Genomic DNA, 24,906 nt, shown 5'->3' on the forward strand with positions numbered 1-24,906 from the left:
CAATGATCAGAACAGTTGGGTAGGGGGGATTTCTCTGAAGCTATAGAAGAAGCAGATCCCACAGCTCCACCCCCCTGTCCCCTGGCCCCTCCCCATGACTGTAGGATCTGTGGGATCACCTTCAGGTTAACTCTAAAAGTGCCCATACACGTGAAGATTTGCTCGCTTGGCAATATCCCCACCTACCTGGGCCAAACGATCGAATTATAATGGCGGCAATGGGGCAGTCGGTTCGGGGACTGCATCAACGGGCCAATGTGGTCCCCAATCCGACTGAATCTTTTAACCTGCCCGATCGATATCTGTCCGATTTCAGGCCGGGCAGGTCGGGCAGTGCCCCTACATGGGCCGATTAGCTGCCGAATCATTCCGAGGGACCCATATCGGCAGCTACTATCGGCCCGTGTATGGGGACCTTTAGTATAAAAAATGGCCTATTCTTAGCAGCTTTTCAATTTCTCATCATTTTTTATATGGTATTATTTTGAAATGATTTGCCTTCTTCTTCCGACTCTCTCCAGCTTTCAAGTGGAGGGGTCACTGACCCCGGCAGCCAAAAAAAGTATTGCTTGAATAGAAAAATAAGTTAGAAAAAATAACAATAACATTGTAGCCTCACAGAGTAATAGTTTATTGGCTGCCGGGGTCAGTGACCCCCCCCCCCCCCCCCCCATTTGGAAGCTGGAAAGAGTCAGAACAAGAAGGCAAATCATTCAAAAATGATAAAAAATAAATCATAGAAACCAATTGAAAAGTCGGCCATACACGTTAAGATCCGCTCGCTTGGCGAGGTTGCCAAGCGAGCGGATCTTCTCCCAATATCCCCACCTACGGGTGGGCAATATCGGGCTAATTCAGGCTAATTTGGTCGTTTGGCCCTGGGGCCAAACTATCGAATAAGAACAACGGGTATAGGCGCAGTCGGTTCAGGGACCACATCAACGAGCCGATGCGGTCCCCAATCTGACTAAATTTTTAAACCTGCCCGATCGATATCTGCCCGATTTCAGGCCAGATGTTGGTCGGGTAGGCCCGTCATTAGTGCCCATACACGGGGCGATAAGGGACCCATATCGGCACCTTTATGGGCACCATATGGGCACCTTTAGAATTGGTTAACATCCTAGAAGTTAACTTAACTACCCTTTTAAAGTTGGCTCCAGGTCTAGTAACCCATAGCAACCAATCAGGTTGGCCCCCCTGCCTTGCACCTGTTATTTCATAGCTACCTATGAATTCTCATTTCTATATGATCAGCCCTCTCTGTGTTCAGAATGCACCTATCTCTGTCTGTCTGTCTCTTTCTCCCTCTCTCTCTCTCTGTCTCTCTCAGACCCCCTGGCAGCTGCTGGGTCTGCCGTCTCTACCGTTCTGCATCTGAGCTTCCCTTCTACTGGGGGGGAATCTCCTGCACCTGTTTAAGTCCCTATAACCCTCAGCCCTTCTACATGTACAGACAGGCAGGGGGTACCCAATCAGAATTCTGCTTGTTACTAAATCCCCCCTCCTCCCAAGAGTTAATAAGGCGTGGGAGCAGTAAACGGTGCATGGTTTGGCCCCATCCAGGTTGGAACGTACCACTTTGCCTGCGGGGTGCGACCCCCGTATCATGTCAGTTCTGAGCGAGAGAAATGCCAGGAATGTCGGTAACATTAGAATAAGCCAAATATTCTGCAGGGCCCGGAATTCTATCAGCGCCGGAGGCAGAACAACTGAGCAGCCCCATCAGATAAGAGCAGCTGCTCCGTCCCGCCCCTATCGGGTTCCACCGTGGCCGTGGCCAAGGCCGTCTGTGGTTCTGTATAAAGGGCCCTTTGGTTAGTGTGAAATTCCATCCATCGGCAGCCTGAGGGGCAACTACAGGGGGATTAAACTACGGACTATTTCTGTAGCAGTCTGGCATCATTTGTTGTACAGGTATAGGACCTGTTATCCAGAATGCTCTGGACCTGGGGTTTTCCAGATAAGGGATCTTTCTGTAATTTGGATCTCCTACCTTACGTCTGCTAAAAATCATTTAAATATTGAATAAACCCAATAGGGCTGTTCTGCCCCCAATAAGGGGTAATTATATCTTAGTTGGGATCAAGTACAGGTACTGTTTTATTATTACAGAGAAAAGGGAATCATTTAACCATTAAATAAACCCAATAGGGCTGTTCTGCCCCCAATAAGGGGTAATTATATCTTAGTTGGGATCAATTACAGGTACTGTTTTATTATTACAGAGAAAAGGGAATCATTTAACCATTAAATAAACCCAATAGGACTGTTCTGCCCCCAATAAGGGGTAATTATATCTTAGTTGGGATCAAGTACAGGTACTGTTTTATTATTACAGAGAAAAGGGAATCATTTAACCATTAAATAAACCCAATAGGGCTGTTCTGCCCCCAATAAGGGGTAATTATATCTTAGTTGGGATCAAGTACAGGTACTGTTTTATTATTACAGAGAAAAGGGAATCATTTAACCATTAAATAAACCCAATAGGGCTGTTCTGCCCCAATAAGGGGTAATTATATCTTAGTTGGGATCAAGTACAGATACTGTTTTATTATTACAGAGAAAAGGGAATCATTTAACCATTAAATAAACCCAATAGGGCTGTTCTGCCCCAATAAGGGGTAATTATATCTTAGTTGGGATCAAGTACAGGTACTGTTTTATTATTACAGAGAAAAAGGAAATCATTTTTAAAAATTAGAATTATTTGCTTATAATGGAGTCTATGGGAGATGGCCTTTCTGTTATTCTGAACTTTCTTGATAATGGGTTTCCGGATAAGAGATCCCATACCTGTAATTGAATGGTTTACTAGAATAAGAACCAATCAGGGTCCAGTTCCTGAGCAATCTACCATGTCCGTGTAGCTCCGTGGGCCACCTATGGGACACTGGAAGGAGTTGCAGCCCCAATATGGGCAGAAAAAGCATCAGCAGAGACCTTCATTTAATCACGTGGAAGTGTTCTACATGATATATATTCCCTGGCATACGCTCAGTGCCATTAATGTGATGAACAACCATAGCCTGGATTGGTATCAAAGCAAAGCAGGTGTTTGCCCTGAAGTGGTCCAGTTCATAAGGGACCCCCCACCCCCGGGGCAAAACATTATCTGTGTCAAATGTGTTAATGATATATTATTATGTAATCACTTTCATAGGGTGGGTGTTCACTACTTTGATTGTCAGGGGATTCTGGGAGTTGTAGTTCAGCAACAGCTGGGGAGGCACAGATAAGGAACGTTATACAGTTGTACATTATGACCTGTGTTCTGATAAACTTTAGTCACACTTTACTGCTGCGCTGCAAGTTGGAGTGATATCCCCCCCCCTCCCCCCCAGCAGCCAATCAGCAGAACAATGGGAAGGGAGCAAGATGGCAGCTCCCAGTAGGTATCAGAATAGCACTCAATAGTAAGAAATCCAAGTCCGGCTTGGGACTCCTCCAGTTACATGGGAGTAGGGGAAACAATAGGTTAGCTGAAAGCAGTTCTAATGTGTAGCGCTGGCTCCTTCTGAAAGCTCAGACTCAGGCACACTTTACTGCTGCGCTGCAAGTTGGAGTGATATCCCCCCCCCCCCCTCACCCCCAGCAGCCGATCAGCAGAACAATGAGAAGGGAGCAAGATAGCAGCTCCCAGTAGGTATCAGAATAGCACTCAATAGTAAGAAATCCAAGTCCGGCTTGGGACTCCTCCAGTTACATGGGAGTAGGAGAAACAATAGGTTAGCTGAAAGCAGTTCTAATGTGTAGCGCTGGCTGAAAGCTCAGACTCAGGCACACTTTACTGCTGCGCTGCAAGTTGGAGTGATATCCCCCCCCCCTCACCCCCAGCAGCCGATCAGCAGAACAATGGGAAGGGAGCAAGATAGCAGCTCCCAGTAGGTATCAGAGTAGCACTCAATAGTAAGAAATCCAAGTCCGGCTTGGGACTCCTCCAGTTACATGGGAGTAGGAGAAACAAACTTTGGTTTGAGCTTAATCTCTTCACACAGTGCGCTCTAATCTGATTCCCAGTCAGTCTCATGTCGGTTAAGGGGGTTATTCACCTTGAAATTAACATTTCGTATAATGTAGAGGGTAATGTTCAGAGACAAATTGCAAATGTTCTTCATTTTCTATTATTTGTAGTTTTTCAATTATTTCACTTTTTGTTCAGCAGTTTGGAGTTTTAGCAGCTATCTGGTTGCTAGGGTCCAAATAACCTTAACAACCAGGGATTTGCTTGAATGGGAGACTGACATATGAATAGGAGATGACCTGGGTATAAAAAGTAGTTTTAAAAATTAAGAATAAGAATAAAACTGGAGCCTCACAGAGTAATAGTTTATTGGCTGCCGGGGTCAGTGACCCCCATTTGAGAGCTGGAAAGAGGCAGAAGAAGAAGGAGGCAAATAATTATGGCAGTGGGAGCATGAGTCAGGTACCCTAGTCCTGATCACTAAGTGCCAAGTCTGCCATAGGAAGAGATATAACTGCAACTGGAAGCTGTATCTGTCTGGCCTTGGTGCTTGGAACAATGTAGGAGTTAGCCTTGTATGTTGCTTTACCCATCTCTTATCAGCTGCTTCTGCTACACTGTCTCCAGGGTCAGAACCAGCAGTGCAGAGAGGAGAAAGAGACAGACACAGTGACAGTTACACATAACTATAAACCCAGTGAGAATGAGGGATGAATGGATATTGGGGAGTTGTATCAGGAGTCAGAACCAGCAGTGCAGGGAAGGGAAAGGGACAGACACAGTGACAGTTACACATAACTATAAACCCAGTGAGAATGAGGAATGAATGGATATTGGGGAGTTGTATCAGGAGTCAGAACCAGCAGTGCAGGGAAGGGAAAGGGACAGACACAGTGACAGTTACACATAACTATAAACCCAGTGAGAATGAGGAATGAATGGGTATTGGGGAGTTGTATCAGGAGTCAGAACCAGCAGTGCAGGGAAGGGAAAGGGACAGACACAGTGACAGTTACACATAACTATAAACCCAGTGAGAATGAGGAATGAATGGATATTGGGGAGTTGTATCAGGAGTCAGAACCAGCAGTGCAGGGAAGGGAAAGGGACAGACACAGTGACAGTTACACATAACTATAAACCCAGTGAGAATGAGGAATGAATGGATATTGGGGAGTTGTATCAGGAGTCAGAACCAGCAGTGCAGGGAAGGGAAAGGGACAGACACAGTGACAGTTACACATAACTATAAACCCAGTGAGAATGAGGAATGAATGGGTATTGGGGAGTTGTATCAGGAGTCAGAACCAGCAGTGCAGGGAAGGGAAAGGGACAGACACAGTGACAGTTACACATAACTATAAACCCAGTGAGAATGAGGAATGAATGGATATTGGGGAGTTGTATCAGGAGTCAGAACCAGCAGTGCAGGGAAGGGAAAGGGACAGACACAGTGACAGTTACACATAACTATAAACCCAGTGAGAATGAGGAATGAATGGGTATTGGGGAGTTGTATCAGGAGTCAGAACCAGCAGTGCAGGGAAGGGAAAGGGACAGACACAGTGACAGTTACACATAACTATAAACCCAGTGAGAATGAGGAATGAATGGATATTGGGGAGTTGTATCAGGAGTCAGAACCAGCAGTGCAGGGAAGGGAAAGGGACAGACACAGTGACAGTTACACATAACTATAAACCCAGTGAGAATGAGGAATGAATGGATATTGGGGAGTTGTATCAGGAGTCAGAACCAGCAGTGCAGGGAAGGGAAAGGGACAGACACAGTGACAGTTACACATAACTATAAACCCAGTGAGAATGAGGAATGAATGGGTATTGGGGAGTTGTATCAGGAGTCAGAACCAGCAGTGCAGGGAAGGGAAAGGGACAGACACAGTGACAGTTACACATAACTATAAACCCAGTGAGAATGAGGAATGAATGGGTATTGGGGAGTTGTATCAGGAGTCAGAACCAGCAGTGCAGGGAAGGGAAAGGGACAAACACAGTGACAGTTACACATAACTATAAATCCAGTGAGAATGAGGAATTAATGGGTATTGGGGAGTTGTATCAGGAGTCAGAACCAGCAGTGCAGAGAGGAGAAAGGGACAGACACAGTGACAGTTACACATAACTATAAACCCAGTGAGAATGAGGAATGAATGGGTATTGGGGAGTTGTATCAGGAGTCAGAACCAGCAGTGCAGAGAGGAGAAAGGGACAGACACAGTGACAGTTACACATAACTATAAACCCAGTGAGAATGAGGAATGAATGGATATTGGGGAGTTGTATCAGGAGTCAGAACCAGCAGTGCAGGGAAGGGAAAGGGACAGACACAGTGACAGTTACACATAACTATAAACCCAGTGAGAATGAGGAATGAATGGATATTGGGGAGTTGTATCAGGAGTCAGAACCAGCAGTGCAGGGAAGGGAAAGGGACAGACACAGTGACAGTTACACATAACTATAAACCCAGTGAGAATGAGGAATGAATGGATATTGGGGAGTTGTATCAGGAGTCAGAACCAGCAGTGCAGGGAAGGGAAAGGGACAGACACAGTGACAGTTACACATAACTATAAACCCAGTGAGAATGAGGAATGAATGGATATTGGGGAGTTGTATCAGGAGTCAGAACCAGCAGTGCAGGGAAGGGAAAGGGACAGACACAGTGACAGTTACACATAACTATAAACCCAGTGAGAATGAGGAATGAATGGATATTGGGGAGTTGTATCAGGAGTCAGAACCAGCAGTGCAGGGAAGGGAAAGGGACAGACACAGTGACAGTTACACATAACTATAAACCCAGTGAGAATGAGGAATGAATGGATATTGGGGAGTTGTATCAGGAGTCAGAACCAGCAGTGCAGGGAAGGGAAAGGGACAGACACAGTGACAGTTACACATAACTATAAACCCAGTGAGAATGAGGAATGAATGGGTATTGGGGAGTTGTATCAGGAGTCAGAACCAGCAGTGCAGGGAAGGGAAAGGGACAGACACAGTGACAGTTACACATAACTATAAACCCAATGAGAATGAGGGATGAATGGATATTGGGATTTTGCTTAGAATTCTATTTATTGGGCAAAGTTCCAAGTTTGGGTTACATCCCCGTTAAAGAAACATACTGCAGCAGTTTGGCCCCCGGTGCCAGTTGGGGGGGGGGGGGCATGTGCTATTTGTATGGAGTCACAGGGGGCAGTGAGTGGGGGGGTATAAGACAGTGGTACATGCCCCCCCCTGTGTTTGGCTGTGCCCTGTGGGGCCGGGGATACTGTATCTCACAGGGGGAGGATCTGTCTGGGTGGGGGGCTGTCCCACTTAGCTCTCTGCTTATTCATTTTCTGCAGTCATTCATCTTCCTGGAGTCTCAGACTGTGCTGCAGCACCAAGGCTGCCTGTGTGAGAGCCCTGCACTGATTGGTGGAGCTTGGAGTGGGGGGGAAGCAGCACGGGGGGCAAATGTGATCCCCCTCAAGGAGTTTGAGCCTGGGACTACATTAAAGGGGCCCCCCTGATACCCCAGGAATGCGGAGGGAACTGCTCGGTGCCCAACCTGCCCATGCCCGGCACATTACGGCGCTGTGATTGGAGAAACCCCCACCTAATCCAGCCATTAAAATTAATTAAGGGTGGGGGGGAGGCTACTTGTTGATCTTTGGAGTCTGCTGTGGAAATGAAGGTCCTGCAGGGAGAGCCCAGGAATCCCATCTGCTGCTGAAGGTAAGAAGCCTGGGCTTGTTCTGCTGCTTCATATTCCAAGGGCAGGCTGCCTTTCTGGGCTTGGGACTTTCCCGGTTGCTAGGGTGGTTACCACTGAGTTTAAATATCCTGGCACCCTGATGACCAAACCCCTGCCACCGCCGGTTTGTAGGGTTTATTCAAAATAAACTTTGCAGCTTTTTATTTATGGGACATTGTATTTATGGGCAGTTTTTGTGCAGCCAGGTGGCTGCAGAATTTCAATCACCGGGTCGGGTTACAGCTTCAGGTGTGGGGCAATCAGTACCGAGCGGTGCTGCCATATGGATCAAAGTGTCGGAACTTTCCCCCAGTCAGCAGGTTATACAGAATCCCACAGAACTTACCGTAATGGTCGGTATTGCTGCAGAGTCCATTGGCTCGCTGTCTGGCTATCCGGCTTGTTTATTTTGATCCCTGTTTCTGATTTTATTAACCATGTGTTTGCTGCCTGGGGATCATGTGTTGTTTAACTGTTAACATGCCGGATTCTGTTGATAAGGACGACTGCATTTAATCACATTGATGTATTATTTCATTTTCATGTATCAAGGGAGTCAAATCTATTTCCCATATGGGGAGATGTTCCCTTTGCTTGGTGTCGTTGGCACAAGTGGGTGCAGCCCAAGCGGTTCTGCCATCACTGGGGCCCATAAAGTGGGTTTGGTATTTAAACTTCTGCTGCAGAGATCTGCTCTCCCCCGGCCGGTACTGCAGCCGCTGCACGGGTCTCTCTGCTTAGAATGCGTGTCGGCAGCAGCATGCAGTATCCTGTGAATCGTAAGCTCTTCGGTTTGCCTCTAACTGCTGCATGGTTGAACTGGGTCTCCTAGGTCCCACCAGAAAACTGATATCCCACCCCAGATTAAGTGGTGCTGAACAGTACCGGTGCTAAATGGGTTTGTGGTGCCAATTGGAAAACTCCCTGCTAGCTTAATAGGCCCTTTGCCCTTTTTCTTCCAGCTCTCTTAATGAAAATGAGGCCCCCTGTGCCAGCCAGATGCTGGGCACCTAAAAAAAAGTTGATAAAAGTATAAAAAAGCAAAACGTATTGCTGCACAGGAGCTAGCAATCCACCTTGCATGTGGCACAGCACCTGTGGCGGAAAGAATGGCGTGAAAATTTGTAACAACTGACCAAGGGCAAATAATAATGTTTCTGTTGTGTTTGCATGCACAAACAATAGGATTCTGATATCCTTATCATTTACAGTAGGGGGTACATTATCCCTTATAATACATGAGTGATACTCAGAGTTCCCTGTATAACTCAGCCTGCAGCCTTGTGCCTTTATATGGGGGGCACAGAACCCCTCAGTGCCTGCTAATATCCTTATCATTTACAGTAGGGGGTACATTATCCCTTATAATACATGAGTGATACTCAGAGTTCCCTGTATAACTCAGCCTGCAGCCTTGTGCCTTTATATGGGCACAGAACCCCTCAGTGACTGCTAATATCCTTATCATTTACAGTAGGGGGTACATTATCCTTATAATACATGAGTGATACTCAGAGTTCCCTGTATAACTCAGCCTGCAGCCTTGTGCCTTTATATGGGGGGCACAGAACCCCTCAGTGACTGCTAATATCCTTATCATTTACAGTAGGGGGTACATTATCCCTTATAATACATGAGTGATACTCAAAGTTCCCTGTATAACTCAGCCTGCAGCCTTGTGGTCACAGAACCCCTCTAATATCCTTATCACTTACAGTAGGGGGTACAAACAGGAAAGAATCAGAACCTAGGCCCCATAGAAGAGCTGAGGAAAGCATTTCACTGCTTAGACAATCCATGCAGGTAGAAATCTGTACCCACAATGCTCATTATCTTCTGTGTGGGGGTGATTTTTCATTCCAGCCTGTACTTGTCAGACTCAAAGACTTCCTTAGACCTTTCGTCGGGGGTTAGAAGTGGCCGCAGGTGTCAGTCTGCGCTGTATCGCTGGGGGGGGGGACATGTATAGAGATATCTGTGCCTTCCGGGCAGTCATTATTAGTCGTTTCTGTTTTGTGCTATTTCAGTGTAGCGTTTTCTCTTGCTTTACTTGCCCTTTAATGTTCCCTAAGGATCTGTTCCATAATAGCCTTGCAACAGGAAGCCAGCAACGAAACTAATACTCTCTCCCTGCACCTGTGTGGGTCAAACAGAAGGTTAGTAGGGTGGGTGATGCCGTCGCCGCCGGCGCTATAGAATAATAATAATAAGCGTATGGGAATTTTAACTGGAAACATGTGTTCTTTATTCTTCTCGTGTTTGCTGTGCGGCCTGCGGTAGCTCAGAGTAACCGACAACGGGGGCTTTTTTATCCCACCCATCTGCGGGGACTACAGGTGCAGGGAACCTCTGCCGACAGGATTGCGGGAAAATAGGAATTTTGTGTTTATAAGAGTAGAAAACCTAAAAACAATGGAGCCCCCCCCCCCCCCAGTGAACCAGGTTATTAAATGTTCTGCTGTGGTTCCTTTGTGCACTATACTGACACCCCCAAACTGTAATTATGGCACCCCATAATATTACTTACTCTCCAGGGGACCCTAACTGTTAGCCAACTGCAGGGTTGGACTGGGGGGTGCAGGCTCCACCTGGGCTATGCCCCCGAGGCCCACACCCCCAAAGGTGCCCCCGCTGGGCGCGTCACCCGCACCCCTGCAGGGGCCCCCTCTGCACCCCCCTAACCCCCTCCTGCAGGGGCCCCCGCTGTGCCCCCTTACCTCCCTGCAGGGGCCCCCACTGCGCCTCCCTAACCCCCCTCCTGCAGGGCCCCCTGCTGCACCCCCTAACCTCCCTGCAGGGGCCCCCACTGCGCCTCCCTAACCCCCTCCTGCAGGAGCCCCCGCCACGCCCCCTAACCTCCCTGCAGGGGGTCCCGACATCCTCCCCTGAGCATGTGTAAGTGAAACGTGCCCGGGGGGGACATCCTTGGCCCTGGCCAACTGGTCCTCTGGAAGGTGGTACTTAGTAGCCAATAAATTGGGGCCCCACTGCTCTGCCCCATCTTCAAAACTGCACTTATGTTCCACCTCGGGTTGCCACGTGGCATGTTACTGGCTTAGCTGGTACTAGCCAGGGCCGGGGCTGGTACTGTACTTGTCAATCAACCCCTGATCCGCTTCCAATCCGCCCCTTTTTGCTCTGATATTCACCTAATTCCGCCCCTTTGACATCACAACTCTGCCCTGTGACATCACTACATCTTCCATTTACATCACTGCCCACCCACTTATGCCCCTCCCCATCCTGCCGGTACAGATTTCATAAAAAGGTTTCCACCCAATCACCATCCACTTCCCCCAGTCCCCACCCCTATTGTGCCCTATTGTGCCCCCTCCGCTGCCCATTTACTTTATAACCACGGGCCACCCTCTGCTCCGCCTATAACCCTGCCCATTTCCCCACCCCCTACATCATAGCCCTGCCCATGAATGATGTCAGGACACAGTAGCAACACAGAACTAAAGTTTTTTTGGCTGCCGGGGTCAGTGACCCCCATTTGAAACCTGGAAAGAGTCACAAGAAGAAGGCAAATAACTCAAAAGCGATTCAAAATAAATAATAAAGTGTAATTAAAAAATTGCTTTGAATTGTCCATTCTATAACAAATAAAGGTGAACCGGCCCTTTAAGAAAGAGCTATTTATCGCTATATATGTGTGGCGGTTACATAACAGGCTTCTATACAGGGAGAGAGGGTCGCTAGCTGTCTAATGCTGATATAAAGAGGCCGCTTATCATTTCCACTCTCCTTCTGTATGTGACAGGCGTGTGAGACAGCTCCTGATGTTCCCGTCGGAGTGCCGACTGCTGTCTGGCCGTCTCGCTGCAACTAGGGCACAGTAATGGCTGAGGGATAGAGGCTCATTTGGCAGTTGAGCCGCCACCACCGTGCCCATCTCGCTCCCTTAAGCCCAATATAGCGGAACGTTTCCCGCAAGCCTGCTCTCCGAAGCGCGGGGGCGTCCTTGCCTATCGATTTACCGTCACCGCCGTGTCTGAGTACTGACAGCCCCGACTCCGTAATGTCAGATTTATGGGTACATTTAGATTTAGGGTTAGTTAAGCAATACTGTCATGGGAAAACATGTTTGTGTTTCTTCATTTCCCAGGGTGCCACAGCCATGTGACCTGTGCTCTGATAATCTTCAGGCACACTTTACTGCTGCGCTGCAAGTTGGAGTGATATCCCCCCCTCACCCCCAGCAGCCGATCAGCAGAACAATGGGAAGGGAGCAAGATAGCAGCTCCCAGTAGGTATCAGAATAGCACTCAATAGTAAGAAATCCAAGTCCGGCTTGGGACTCCTCCAGTTACATGGGAGTAGGAGAAACAATAGGTTAGCTGAAAGCAGTTCTAATGTGTAGCGCTGGCTGAAAGCTCAGACTCAGGCACAAGGCACTGAGATGGCGCCTACACACCAATATTACAGCTACAAATACATTTGTTGGTTCAAGAATGAAATGTTAAATGGCAGAGGGAATTATTTGCTGTGTAAACGGTGTTATTGAGAAAGAAAAAGTACCCCCATAAGAATCATAAGGGATAATGTACCCCCTACTGTAAATGATAAGGATATTAGCAGTCACTGAGGGGTTCTGTGCCCATATAAAGGCACAAGGCTGCAGGCTGAGTTATACAGGGAACTCTGAGTATCACTCATGTATTATAAGGGATAATGTACCCCCTACTGTAAATGATAAGGATATTAGCAGTCACTGAGGGGTTCTGTGCCCATATAAAGGCACAAGGCTGCAGGCTGAGTTATACAGGGAACTCTGAGCATCACTCATGTATTATAAGGGATAATGTACCCCCTACTGTAAATGATAAGGATATTAGCAGTCACTGAGGGGTTCTGTGCCCATATAAAGGCACAAGGCTGCAGGCTGAGTTATACAGGGAACTCTGAGTATCACTCATGTATTATAAGGGATAATGTACCCCCTACTGTAAATGATAAGGATATTAGCAGTCACTGAGGGGTTCTGTGCCAATATAAAGGCACAAGGCTGCAGGCTGAGTTATACAGGGAACTCTGAGTATCACTCATGTATTATAAGGGATAATGTACCCCCTACTGTAAATGATAAGGATATCAGAAGTCTGACTCCCCCTGATTATTCTGCTATTACACAAATACAGAAGGAACAGCAGCTAAATGCTTATTTTTAGTGTTGTACGAAAGTTTCTCTGCGTGTAATTTAACATCTTTGTATCTTAGCGACGGCCGAGCGATTCGCCTCTCTATCCTGACGCGTTTAATGACTTTCGCGGCCTTGACAAGTTTGGCGCTTGCGCCCGGCATTCTGTATTGTTCCCAGTGGCTGACAGAATAAAGCGGTGTTTAGATGAGTAATCGGCGAGGGGGGATTTCGGTGGGTGACGGCGCAGGCAGAAAAAAAAGCTTTATTTTCTTTTCATTTTTTTTTCCTACAGATATAAAAAGTCCTTGTAACCGACGGAACAATGGCTGTCACTGGCGCGGCGTCCGCGCGCGAATATCTCAGCCCACCCGTGGGAAGCGCGGGGCCCTTTTGTCTATAGTTACGTCACATCAGTAATATGTAGGCGTATATTCCTTACATGGAGTAAAGGGGAAATCAAACTTGAACTTCCCAAGCGTGGAGTTGCAGTTGGTCTTTTTTTAGGTTTTCAGTAGGGCGGTCAGGGTCAAAACTGCCTGCCTGGTTTTCCCTAATTGGACAACCTGGGCTGGATTCTCCAAGACCGATGCAGTGATTGGCCAATTGCCGACTGCTGTTCCATAGCCCGCCCCCTTGTTGTCAACAGCCCGCCCTGTGACATCATGCCACACCCAATAACATCATGCCCTGCGCCCATGATGTCAACAGCCCGCTCTGTGACATCATGCCCCACCCAATAACATCATGACCCGCCCCCATGATATCAACAGCCCGCCCTGTGAGATCATGCCCCACCCAATAACATCATGACCCGCCCCCATGATATCAACAGCCCGCCCTGTGAGATCATGCCCCACCCAATAACATCATGACCCGCCCCCATGATATCAACAGCTAGCCCTGTGATATCATGACCCACCCAATAACATCATGCCCGCCCCATGATGTCAACAGCCCACCCTGTGACATCATGCCCCACCCAATAACATCATGCCCCACCCCCATGATATAAACCGCCCGCCCTGTGGCATCATGCCCCACCCAATAACATCATGCCCCGCCCCCATGATGTCAACAGCTCGCCCTGTGACATCATGCCCCACCAAATAACATCATGCCCCGCCCCCATGATAACAACAGCCCGCCCTGTGGCATCATGCCCCACCCAATAACATCATGCCCCGCCCCCATGATGTCAACAGCTCGCCCTGTGACATCATGCCCCACCCAATAACATCATGACCCGCCCCCATGATATCAACAGCCCGCCCTGTGAGATCATGCCCCACCCAATAACATCATGACCCGCCCCCATGATATCAACAGCCAGCCCTGTGATATCATGACCCACCCAATAACATCATGCCCGCCCCATGATGTCAACAGCCCACCCTGTGACATCATGCCCCACCCAATAACATCATGCCCCACCCCCATGATATAAACCGCTCGCCCTGTGACATCATGCCCCTCCCAATAACATCATGCCCCGCCCCCATGATGTCAACAGCCCGCCCTGTGATATCATGCCCCACCCAACAACATCATGCCCCGCCCCCATGATGTCAACAGCCCGCCCTGTGACATCATGCCCCACCCAATGACATCATGCCCCGCCTCCTTGTCTAAATTTCCTGTGCTGGAAAGGTGGCAACCCTAGTTCCCCAGTTAATAGCAAAACAGTTATCGAGCTAAATCAGGGTGCTTGGCCTTCGGGATGGGCCCCCCCACCCTAGTGGGAGCAGCTGCACAAGCAGATCTAACCCCAATGTGGCCAACTTGTACTGGGCCATATTGGGCCAATCCAATTGTTTGGCCTGGGGGTCAATGATTGGATCATAATTAAGTTAAAGACGCGCCTTTGTGTGAAAAGAAACCAATAATACATCTTCATTGTGGCCTTATTAAAGGGGCAGTGTACCCTTAGTTTAAAGGCAAACTATACCCCCAAACAATGTAGGTCTCTGCTTCATCTAAATTAACCATTTTTATACAAATGCTATTGGGTAATCCTAAATAGGAAACTGCCATTTCAAGTACTAAGGGCCGCCCCCTAGGATCATAGGAGTCACAGTGCACACAAACAAGCCAAGGCACACATACATGCTAGGCCCCATCAGCCAATGAATGGGCAGAGTTCTGCCTTTTGCTCCCACACTACTTCCTGTTACAGTTAGAGCTGCATCACTTCCTGTCAGCTGATCTCTGAGGGAGCACACAGCCCGTCACTAAATGGCGGCTCAAGGGAAAGGATGTAAAAGGGCAATATTTACTGATATATATATTCCAGTTTGGGGAGATTCTTTAATAGGTCACTAAACATAATATAAACTGTCTGTTGGTTACGTATTCATTCTGGGGGTTTAGTTTTCCTTTAATATTAATATAATATTTGATTTTAGTCATGAGAAATCTATGTTTTTTTATTTGGCTAAACAGGGTCCTGCTGGCCTGGAGCCGTGACCTGAAGGCCAGTTAGGGGGAGATTTGGGGAAGCCGCCATTTTGAAAAGGGTCACATGTTGGCTGTTATGCCCCAAAAGCTAACTGCCCCCCTTGGATCAGAGGGGCATTATCCAGTACAGATGTTGCCATAGCCTGACGGTTGTGTTACCTACTGCTCACTGTACCTTCTGCTATTGTATCCCTGTAGCCTCTGTACTCGCGTGTCTAATGAGCGGCTCCTCTGCCTTGGCTTATCCAGCACAGCTAGGGTTATACTAATTATTATTATTATTATTATTATTGTAATGTTAATAATAGTTATATTAATAATTATAATTGTAATAATAGTAGCAATAATGATAATAGTACTGTCTAAGGGAAACACTATGGCACCTCCCTCCCATATGTATAAATACAAATATACAGAGAAGGAATGTTCTGGGCACACAATAAGCTGTACCCCCATACTGTACTGTCTAAGGGAAACACTATGGCACCTCCCTCCCATATGTATAAATACAAATATACAGAGAAGGAATGTTCTGGGCACACAATAAGCTGTACCCCCATACTGTACTGTCTAAGGGAAACACTATGGCACCTCCACCTCCCTCCCATACATATAAATACAAATATACAGAGAAGGAATGTTCTGGGCACACAATAAGCTGTACCCCCATACTGTACTGTCTAAGGGAAACACTATGGCACCTTCCTCCCATATGTATAAATACAAATATACAGAGAAGGAATGTTCTGGGCACACAATAAGCTGTACCCCCATACTGTACTGTCTAAGGGAAACACTATGGCACCTCCCTCCCATATGTATAAATACAAATATACAGAGAAGGAATGTTCTGGGCACACAATAAGCTGTACCTCCATACTGTACTGTCTAAGGGAAACACTATGGCACCCCCTACCCATATGTATAAATACAAATATACAGAGAAGGAATGTTCTGGGCACACAATAAGCTGTACCCCATACTGTACTGTTAAGGGAAACACTATGGCACCCCCTACCCATATGTATAAATACAAATATACAGAGAAGGAATGTTCTGGGCACACAATAAGCTGTACCCCCATACTGTACTGTTAAGGGAAACACTATGGCACCCCCTACCCATATGTATAAATACAAATATACAGAGAAGGAATGTTCTGGGCACACAATAAGCTGTACCCCCATACTGTACTGTCTAAGGGAAACACTATGGCACCTCCCTCCCATATGTATAAATACAAATATACAGAGAAGGAATGTTCTGGGCACACAATAAGCTGTACCCCCATACTGTACTGTCTAAGGGAAACACTATGGCACCCCCTACCCATATGTATAAATACAAGTATACAGAGAAGGAATGTTCTGGGCACACAATAAGCTGTACCCCCATACTGTACTGTCTAAGGGAAACACTATGGCACCTCCCTCCCATATGTATAAATACAAATATACAGAGAAGGAATGTTCTGGGCACACAATAAGCTGTACCCCCATACTGTACTGTCTAAGGGAAACACTATGGCACCTCCCTCCCATATGTATAAATACAAATATACAGAGAAGGAATGCTCTGGGCACACTGTACTGTATAAGGGATCATCATGTTTGTAAAGGCAACAGTTGGCCATAATATATAAGCCTGACTGGAGCACTCTGAAGGTCGGATTTCCTTAGCTGGCTAACGACACAGACTGTTATGACTGCAGAGAGTTTACTTTGTTAACACACAGAGTTTTCCCCTCGTTGGACCCTTTCCAAGACATTTATATTTTAGAAACGTCTCCGTTCACCTAACAGTCCCACTGAGGGGCCTATAGGGCTCACTTGGAGAATGTCCTGTTCCTTCTCTCTGTGTATCTAATGCTAAAGCCCACACAGTCATCTCCTTTGCTTGATTTATGCTTTATGCCTCCGTTACATACTGTGCTGGAACCCGGCCTAGATGAGCCGGAATGCTCTGAGCTTTATGGAGCCTCCGCCATTGGTTAGGGCATGCGTAACGCTGCTCTGGAACTTGTTTAACATAAATAAATTGAGGTTGAAAGTGGAAAAGGGAAAGAATCCCACAAAACACCTGTCACTTCCCCATCTACAGCGGGAGTGCACTTTATTTACAGTCCCTATTTCCCCCCTACATGGTACGTTCTACGTCTGTATAAATACAGATATACAGAGAAGGAATGTTCTGGGCACACAATAAGCTGTACCCCCATACTGTACTGTCTAAGGGAAACACTATGGCACCTCCTACCCATATGTATAAATACAAATATACAGAGAAGGAATGTTCTGGGCACACAATAAGCTGTACCCCCATAATGTACTGTCTAAGGGAAACACTATGGCACCTCCTTCCTATATGTATAAATACAAATATACAGAGAAGGAATGTTCTGGGCACACAATAAGCTGTACCCCCATACTGTACTGTCTAAGGGAAACACTATGGCACCTCCCTCCCATATGTATAAATACAAATATACAGAGAAGGAATGCTCTGGGCATAGTGTTAGCAATCACTCTCTGTGCTGTTGCACTTTAAAAGATGCAAATATGCCCTTCAGGCAATATATCGACCCTGCTGAAGATGTTTTATGAACAGTGAGTTGGGGCAAAGTCATTACCTTAGCCGACTGGCCAGAATTAGTGTCTCGGCATACGTTCCCGCTGATCTGCATGTGTCGAGGCAATCGTACAAGTTAATGAACAAAAGCCCAAGCGCGGGGAGGATATTGTAATGCCGGTCCAGATCATTGACCCCTCGAGATATTATTGCAGCAATGGCTGGTTGGTTTGAAAAGCTCAAAGCCTGAAATTGCTCTCGGTGCAAATCATCATTTCCTCTGGTTCAGTCTCTCTAAAGTGTTTCAGGGATATTGTGCATAAAGAATGAGCTCTCTAACAAGTACATTATCCAACCCTCTCCCAGTGTGTATTTCATTCATAGTACTGTCATTCCCATACATTATATATATATATAGTTATGTGTAACTGTCACTGTGTCTGTCCCTTTCCCTTCCCTGCACTGCTGGTTCTGACTCCTGATACAACTCCCCAATATCCATTCATTCCTCATTCTCACTGGGTTTATAGTTATGTGTAACTGTCACTGTGTCTGTCCCTTTCCCTTCCCTGCACTGCTGGTTCTGACTCCTGATACAACTCCCCAATATCCATTCATTCCTCATTCTCACTGGGTTTATAGTTATGTGTAACTGTCACTGTGTCTGTCCCTTTCCCTTCCCTGCACTGCTGGTTCTGACTCCTGATACAACTCCCCAATACCCATTCATCCCTCATTCTCACTGGGTTTATAGTTATGTGTAACTATCACTGTGTCTGTCCCTTTCCCTTCCCTGCACTGCTGGTTCTGACTCCTGATACAACTCCCCAATATCCATTCATCCCTCATTCTCACTGGGTTTATAGTTATGTGTAACTGTCACTGTGTCTGTCCCTTTCCCTTCCCTGCACTGCTGGTTCTGACTCCTGATACAACTCCCCAATACCCATTCATCCCTCATTCTCACTGGGTTTATAGTTATGTGTAACTATCACTGTGTCTGTCCCTTTCCCTTCCCTGCACTGCTGGTTCTGACTCCTGATACAACTCCCCAATATCCATTCATTCCTCATTCTCACTGGGTTAATAGTTATGTGTAACTGTCACTGTGTCTGTCCCTTTCCCTTCCCTGCACTGCTGGTTCTGACTCCTGATACAACTCCCCAATATCCATTCATTCCTCATTCTCACTGGGTTAATAGTTATGTGTAACTGTCACTGTGTCTGTCCCTTCCCTTCCCTGCACTGCTGGTTCTGACTCCTGATACAACTCCCCAATATCCATTCATCCCTCATTCTCACTGGGTTTATAGTTATGTGTAACTGTCACTGTGTCTGTCCCTTTCCCTTCCCTGCACTGCTGGTTCTGACTCCTGATACAACTCCCCAATATCCATTCATTCCTCATTCTCACTGGGTTTATAGTTATGTGTAACTGTCACTGTGTCTGTCCCTTTCCCTTCCCTGCACTGCTGGTTCTGACTCCTGATACAACTCCCCAATACCCATTCATCCCTCATTCTCACTGGGTTTATAGTTATGTGTAACTATCACTGTTAGTTCAGCTGTAGTCGCTTTGCTGCAGGATTGTAACGGGGACATTTATTCTCCCTTGTGATTGACTGAGACGTCCAGAGGTTTAATTTCGACACTGGCTGTTCAATTACTTCCCCTGATGGGATGAGGATTAGTCGGGTCAATTGAATCATTCTCTGTCATGCAGATTGTTTGTGCTTACTGTCTTATTACATTTTAAACTGTTCTATTTTGTAACAGTAGTCGCCAGCCCTCAGCCTGCCTCCTACCAATCCCACAATTCCCTGCACAAGTGATGCCAATAAGGAAAGGAACATCCCAGTGCAATGCATTGTGGGTTATGTAGTTCCTGCAGGCTGTCTGTAAACTGTGGAGAAGTTGTTACAATTTGTAACATCAGTGTTTTAGTCCCTCCTCCCCTGTCAGGATTTCATATTATGCAAAGGTAATGTAAAAGCATTGGGTATATACTTTTATGGGAGAATTCTAAAGCTCGTGCAAAGACAATGTTATGATAGTTGTAAACAAAAAAGTTATAATTTCTGGTGTCACTGTCTCTTTAAATGACCATAGAGAAGACCAAGGAGTCTGGCAACTGCATCAACATTGTGGAGCAGTTTTTAGACTGCCTCCAACCCAGAAGGACTCAATACCTTGATCCGACATGGGCAGCCTAAAGGCCGGTTAGGGGTGATTTTAAAAAACTGCCAATTTGGTCTCCTAGATAGTCATGAAAGTCCATCTTGGAGGTCAGTTTGAGAAAGATTTGGGGGGAACCATTCTTTAATGTCTTAGATATTCTTGGAACGGTGACTGAATGGCTGCCTGTTTGCAACCTTGTTATGAGCTAAGGGGGCTTGTTGGCCTTCAAACTGGGGCTTGAACGTCAACTGCTATGGAGTCTGTACCCACCATTTTGATAGGATACATCTTGGCTTGAGAAGCTTCCAAGACTTTGAGGGCCAGTCCCTCTCAAGATCTCTTACACCCTGTTAATTGTGGGTAATGCTGCCCAGAAAATTGTGTTGAACTTGTCCAGACTACAGGCTCTTTGGCCAAACTGCCGAATCTGTTGCCAACATCTCATGCTCATCTTTGTATGTTGTTCAGTTTGGAGAGTTGTAAATTAGGCAGGAACAAAATGAAAGGGTGGAAGACCCCTGGGCAGAAATAATTTGGACATAATAATTCAGGTAAATTATTATATCTAGAACAGGAGACCTCTAGAAGTGATTGTTCTTCAGTGAACCCAGCTCCCCAACAGTAGTTCTGATCCAGAGTTTGGAGACATCTGGGGACCATGAGTTGAGGGTTTCTTGGGTCTTGGTGGATAACAATGGTATGTTCCTAGCCCAGCTGTCAACTTAGTTGTCATAGGGGGAGACTCTGGTACGTTCCACTAGGCGGAAGTGACGTCACATAGGGGGCTGAACCCCAGTACTTTCTCTCATTTTCTCCCGGTGCCTTTTGGGGACACCTTAGTCTTCTAGATAGTGGCGTTAGAACCATTACCTATTAGACACCCCCAATGGCAGGGATCCCCAATGTTTTTTTGCCCATGAGCCACACTCCGATGCAAAAAGTGTTGTGGAGCCACACAAGCATGAAAAAGTTCTTTGGGGGTGCCACATAAGGGCTGTGATTGGCTGTTTGGTAGCCCCATGGGGACTGCTGGCCTGTAGGAGGCTCTGCTTGGTGTGTTCTTTGGGGGTGCCAAATAAGGGCTGTGATTGGCTGTTTGGTAGCCCCATATGGACTGCTGTCCTGCAGAAGGCTCTGCTTGGGGTGTTCTTTGGGTGTGCCAAATAAGGGCTGTGATTGGCTATTTGGTAGCCCCATGTGGACTGCTGTCCTGTAGGAGGCTCTGCTTGGGGTGTTCTTTGGGTGTGCCAAATAAGGGCTGTGATTGGCTATTTGGTAGCCCCATGTGGACTGCTGTCCTGTAGGAGGCTCTGCTTGGGGTGTTCTTTGGGGGTGCCAAATAAGGGCTGTGATTGGCTGTTTGGTAGCCCCATGGGGACTGCTATCCTGCAGGAGGCTCTACTTGGGGTGTTCTTTGGGGGTGCCAAATAAGGGCTGTGATTGGCTGTTTCGTAGCCCCATGGGGACTGCTATCCTGCAGGAGGCTCTACTTGGGGTGTTCTTTGGGGGTGCCAAATAAGGGCTGTGATTGGCTATTTGGTAGCCCCATGGGGACTGCTGTCCTGTAGGAGGCTCTGCTTGGAGTAAAACTGTGTCTCTGGGCTTCCATAACTTGTCTCCAAGCCAGAAATTCAAAAATGGCGCCTACTTTGGAGCAACATCAGAGGGGGAGGTGAGGAACATGTTACCCCCAAAGCCACTGGTTGGGGGATCATTGCCCAATGGGGAGTGATAAAGGGGGTTGGTGCTTCTGTTTCTCAGTTGATTAGTGATCTCTTTATCCTATCAAATCTGACTTCTGGGAAAGACTATGTTGTACCTCCATTTTGTAATCATATTTGTTGTTTTTATCTCTCTCGTCGTCTCTTGTAAAATTAATGTGTGTTTTTCATTCGCCGCGTCCTTGAGTCTCAGTGAGGTCGATCCTGCGTTAGAAGCTGAAATGATATTCATCCCGGGACGACTCCTCGTACGTAATCGGAATCCAGAAAGCGAGACGCGCGCTCGGGCCCCGGCCTGGAAGAAAAATAAACAATTAATTAAGCAATTAAGTGGCAGATATATTACTTGCAACGCAAGGAGCAAATATCAATCCTCCCACAAGGGGCTGTAATATTTTTGAAGCGCAGTAAGTAATTAATTGTTTATACATCTTGACTCTCATTAGACGTCCCAGCGAGGGCCCCGCGCAGCTCTTACATCGGGCGTCTGGGGCCCAGTAATGAACGAGGTTATTAGAGTCGGTAAAAATATCAATATTTCCACCGTGCATCATGTTCTAGTGGTTGCCTGGGAGTAGGAGTGTGTGCCTGGAGACTAGGAACTAGGGCATTTGGCCAGGTTTAAAGCAGAATGAACGCATTGGGCCACCGTATGCTTGGGCTTTGGAACCACAGCCCCTTTAGTAGGGCAGATCTGTGCCTCTAATGATGCCCCCAGTAGCTCCCCATCTTCTTCTCTGCTGATTTACTGCAGGGACTATCTAGTGGTTGGAAAATATCCCATGCCTGCTGAGCACGTGCAGTGCCACTGACCCTCAAAAGATGGCCTAACAAGATCCAAGATGGCGAGATGTGGTCATCTTTGGATTACTTGATTATTACTGTTATAGAGCTGGTGTAGTAAGTACAGAATAAACCATAACCAGTGTTATTAGAGTCGGTACCCAGCTGTAAAAATATCAATATTTCCACCATGCATCATGCTTATGTGCTCTAGTGGTTACCTGGGAGTAGGGTTGTGTGCCTGGAGACTAGGAACTAGGGCATTTGGCCAGGTTTAAAGCAGAATGAACGCATTGGGCCACCGTATGCTTGGGCTTTGGAACCACAGCCCCTTTAGCAGGGCAGATCTGTGCCTCTTAAGATGCCCCCAGTAGCTCCCCATCTTCTTCTCTGCTGATTTACTGCAGGGACTATCTAGTGGTTTGAAAATATCCCATGGCCACTGAGCACGTGCAGTGCCACTGACCCTCAAAAGATGGCCTAACAAGATCCAAGATGGCGAGCTGTGGTCCGCTTTGGATGCCTGGATCATTACTGTTATAGAGCTGGTGTAGTAAGTACAGAATAAACCATAACCAGTGTTATTAGAGTCGGTACCCAGCTGTCACCATGCATCATGCTTATGTGCTCTAGTGGTTGCCTGAGAGTAGGAGTGTGTGCCTGGAGACTAGGAACTAGGGCATTTGGCCAGGTTTAAAGCAGAATGAATGCATTGGGCCACCGTATGATTGGGCTTTGGAACCACAGCCCCTTTAGCAGGGCAGATCTGTGCCTCTAATGATGCCCCCAGTAGCTCCCCATCTTTTTCTCTGCTGATTTACTGCAGTGGTTGAAAAAAAAATCTCATGCCCACTGAGCACGTGCAGTGCCACTGACACTCAAAAGATGGCCTAACAAGATCCAAGATGACTTCTTTTTACATACTATTATCTATCCTTTCCTCCATTGCTTCTGTTTCTTCTCATATAGAATTGAGTAATGGCCATGGTATAGGCATACAAGGCAAATGATTGGGTGAGCAGGAGGGCCTACTGACACCTGGGCCCACTGGGAGTTTTCCTGGTATCCTGGTGGGCCGGTCCGACAGTGTCTGCCAACAAGACCCCTACCCCTATGGCCAACCTGTTTCTGAGGCCCCCAATTGCAAACCTAATGCTGAAACCCCCCCACACCCATCTCTAACCTGCTTCTGAGGCCCCTACTCCCCTTGGTTATCCCACCCCTCCACATGCGCATCTTCTTCTCTGAATCCCTCTCTGAATACCGACCTTCCTATATTTTTGCCTTTTTTACCTATTAATAACATTGGCATTAGGCATCATTTTTACTGGCCAGGCCGGTAAAATACTGGCCAGGTGGAAACCCTATCTGATGGGACCCACTGGGATTTCTCCCAGTGCTCCGTTCCTACCCTGACAAGCCAGATTCAGTTCTTTATCCTTATTCTACTGTAAGACAGCACATGAACCCATCCCATTGCTCCTCGGGGGCGGGGTTTCCATTGCAGAAAAAAAAGTGTTTAATAGAAGAATGCTTCCGGCCTTGGTTCTGAATAATGAAGTAGGCTGGAATATATTTTCTGACCTACCTCTAGTGAATGTTGCTTCTCTATTGTAATCCTATCGTTCCTAAAACGGTTGTTCAGCTTTAAATTAACTGTATGAGGTAGAGAGTAAAATTCTGAGACAATTTGCAATTGGTCTTCGTTTTTTTATTATTTGTTAGCTATTTTATTTTCAGTTCAGGAGTAGGGTTAAGTGAAATTTTTCGCCAGGCATAGATTCGCGCCCGTCAATTTTTTTTCCCCGTGTGTCATTTTCCGCGTTTCGCTACTTTTTTCCCGTTTCGCTACTTTTTTCCCGTTTCGCTGATTTTTTCACCGTTTCACAAAGTTTCCAGTGAAGCTTAACGGGACAAATTTGCTCATCACTAATTAGCAGCTCGCCAGTTTGGTGTTTCAGCAGTTATTTGGTTGCTAGGGCCCAAGTTACCTTAGCAACCAGGGAGTGGTTTGGATGAGAGACTGGTATATGACTAGGAAAGGGACTGAATAATAAAGAAAGTTATAAAAAGTAACAATAACAATAAAACTGGAGCCTCACAGGGCAATCGTTTTTTGGTTGCCGGGGTCAGTGACCCCCATTGGAAAGCAGCAGTTGGGAAAAAAGGCAAATAATTCAAAAACTATAACAAATAAATAATGAAGACCAATTGAAAAGTTGCTGAAAATTGGGCATTCTATAACATTACTGCCCCCTTGGCTGTCTCACAGTTATATGTGTAGGAAAGGCTGTGGGAAAATAAACTTTCATCTTCCCCAAACGACATAA

At 46.7% G+C, this 24,906-nt stretch overlaps 1 protein-coding gene across 2 annotated transcripts in view; it reads left to right on the forward strand.

The window, feature by feature from the left end:
* dab2ip (DAB2 interacting protein) overlaps positions 1-24,906 on the forward strand; it is a 362,460-nt gene that overhangs the window by 35,665 nt on the left and 301,889 nt on the right. The window contains exon 1 of one of the 2 annotated variants that reach the window (XM_031892058.1): positions 7,316-7,710. The exons of the other annotated variant lie outside the window; for it this stretch is intronic. The gene's annotated coding sequence lies outside the window, so the exon portion shown is untranslated. Of the gene's footprint in view, positions 1-7,315; positions 7,711-24,906 lie in introns of those variants that run through there. 2 annotated transcript variants of the gene reach the window in all.

This window comes from Xenopus tropicalis, chromosome 8 (genome assembly GCF_000004195.4).
Source record: "Xenopus tropicalis strain Nigerian chromosome 8, UCB_Xtro_10.0, whole genome shotgun sequence".
Taxonomy (NCBI): Eukaryota; Metazoa; Chordata; class Amphibia; order Anura; family Pipidae; genus Xenopus; species Xenopus tropicalis.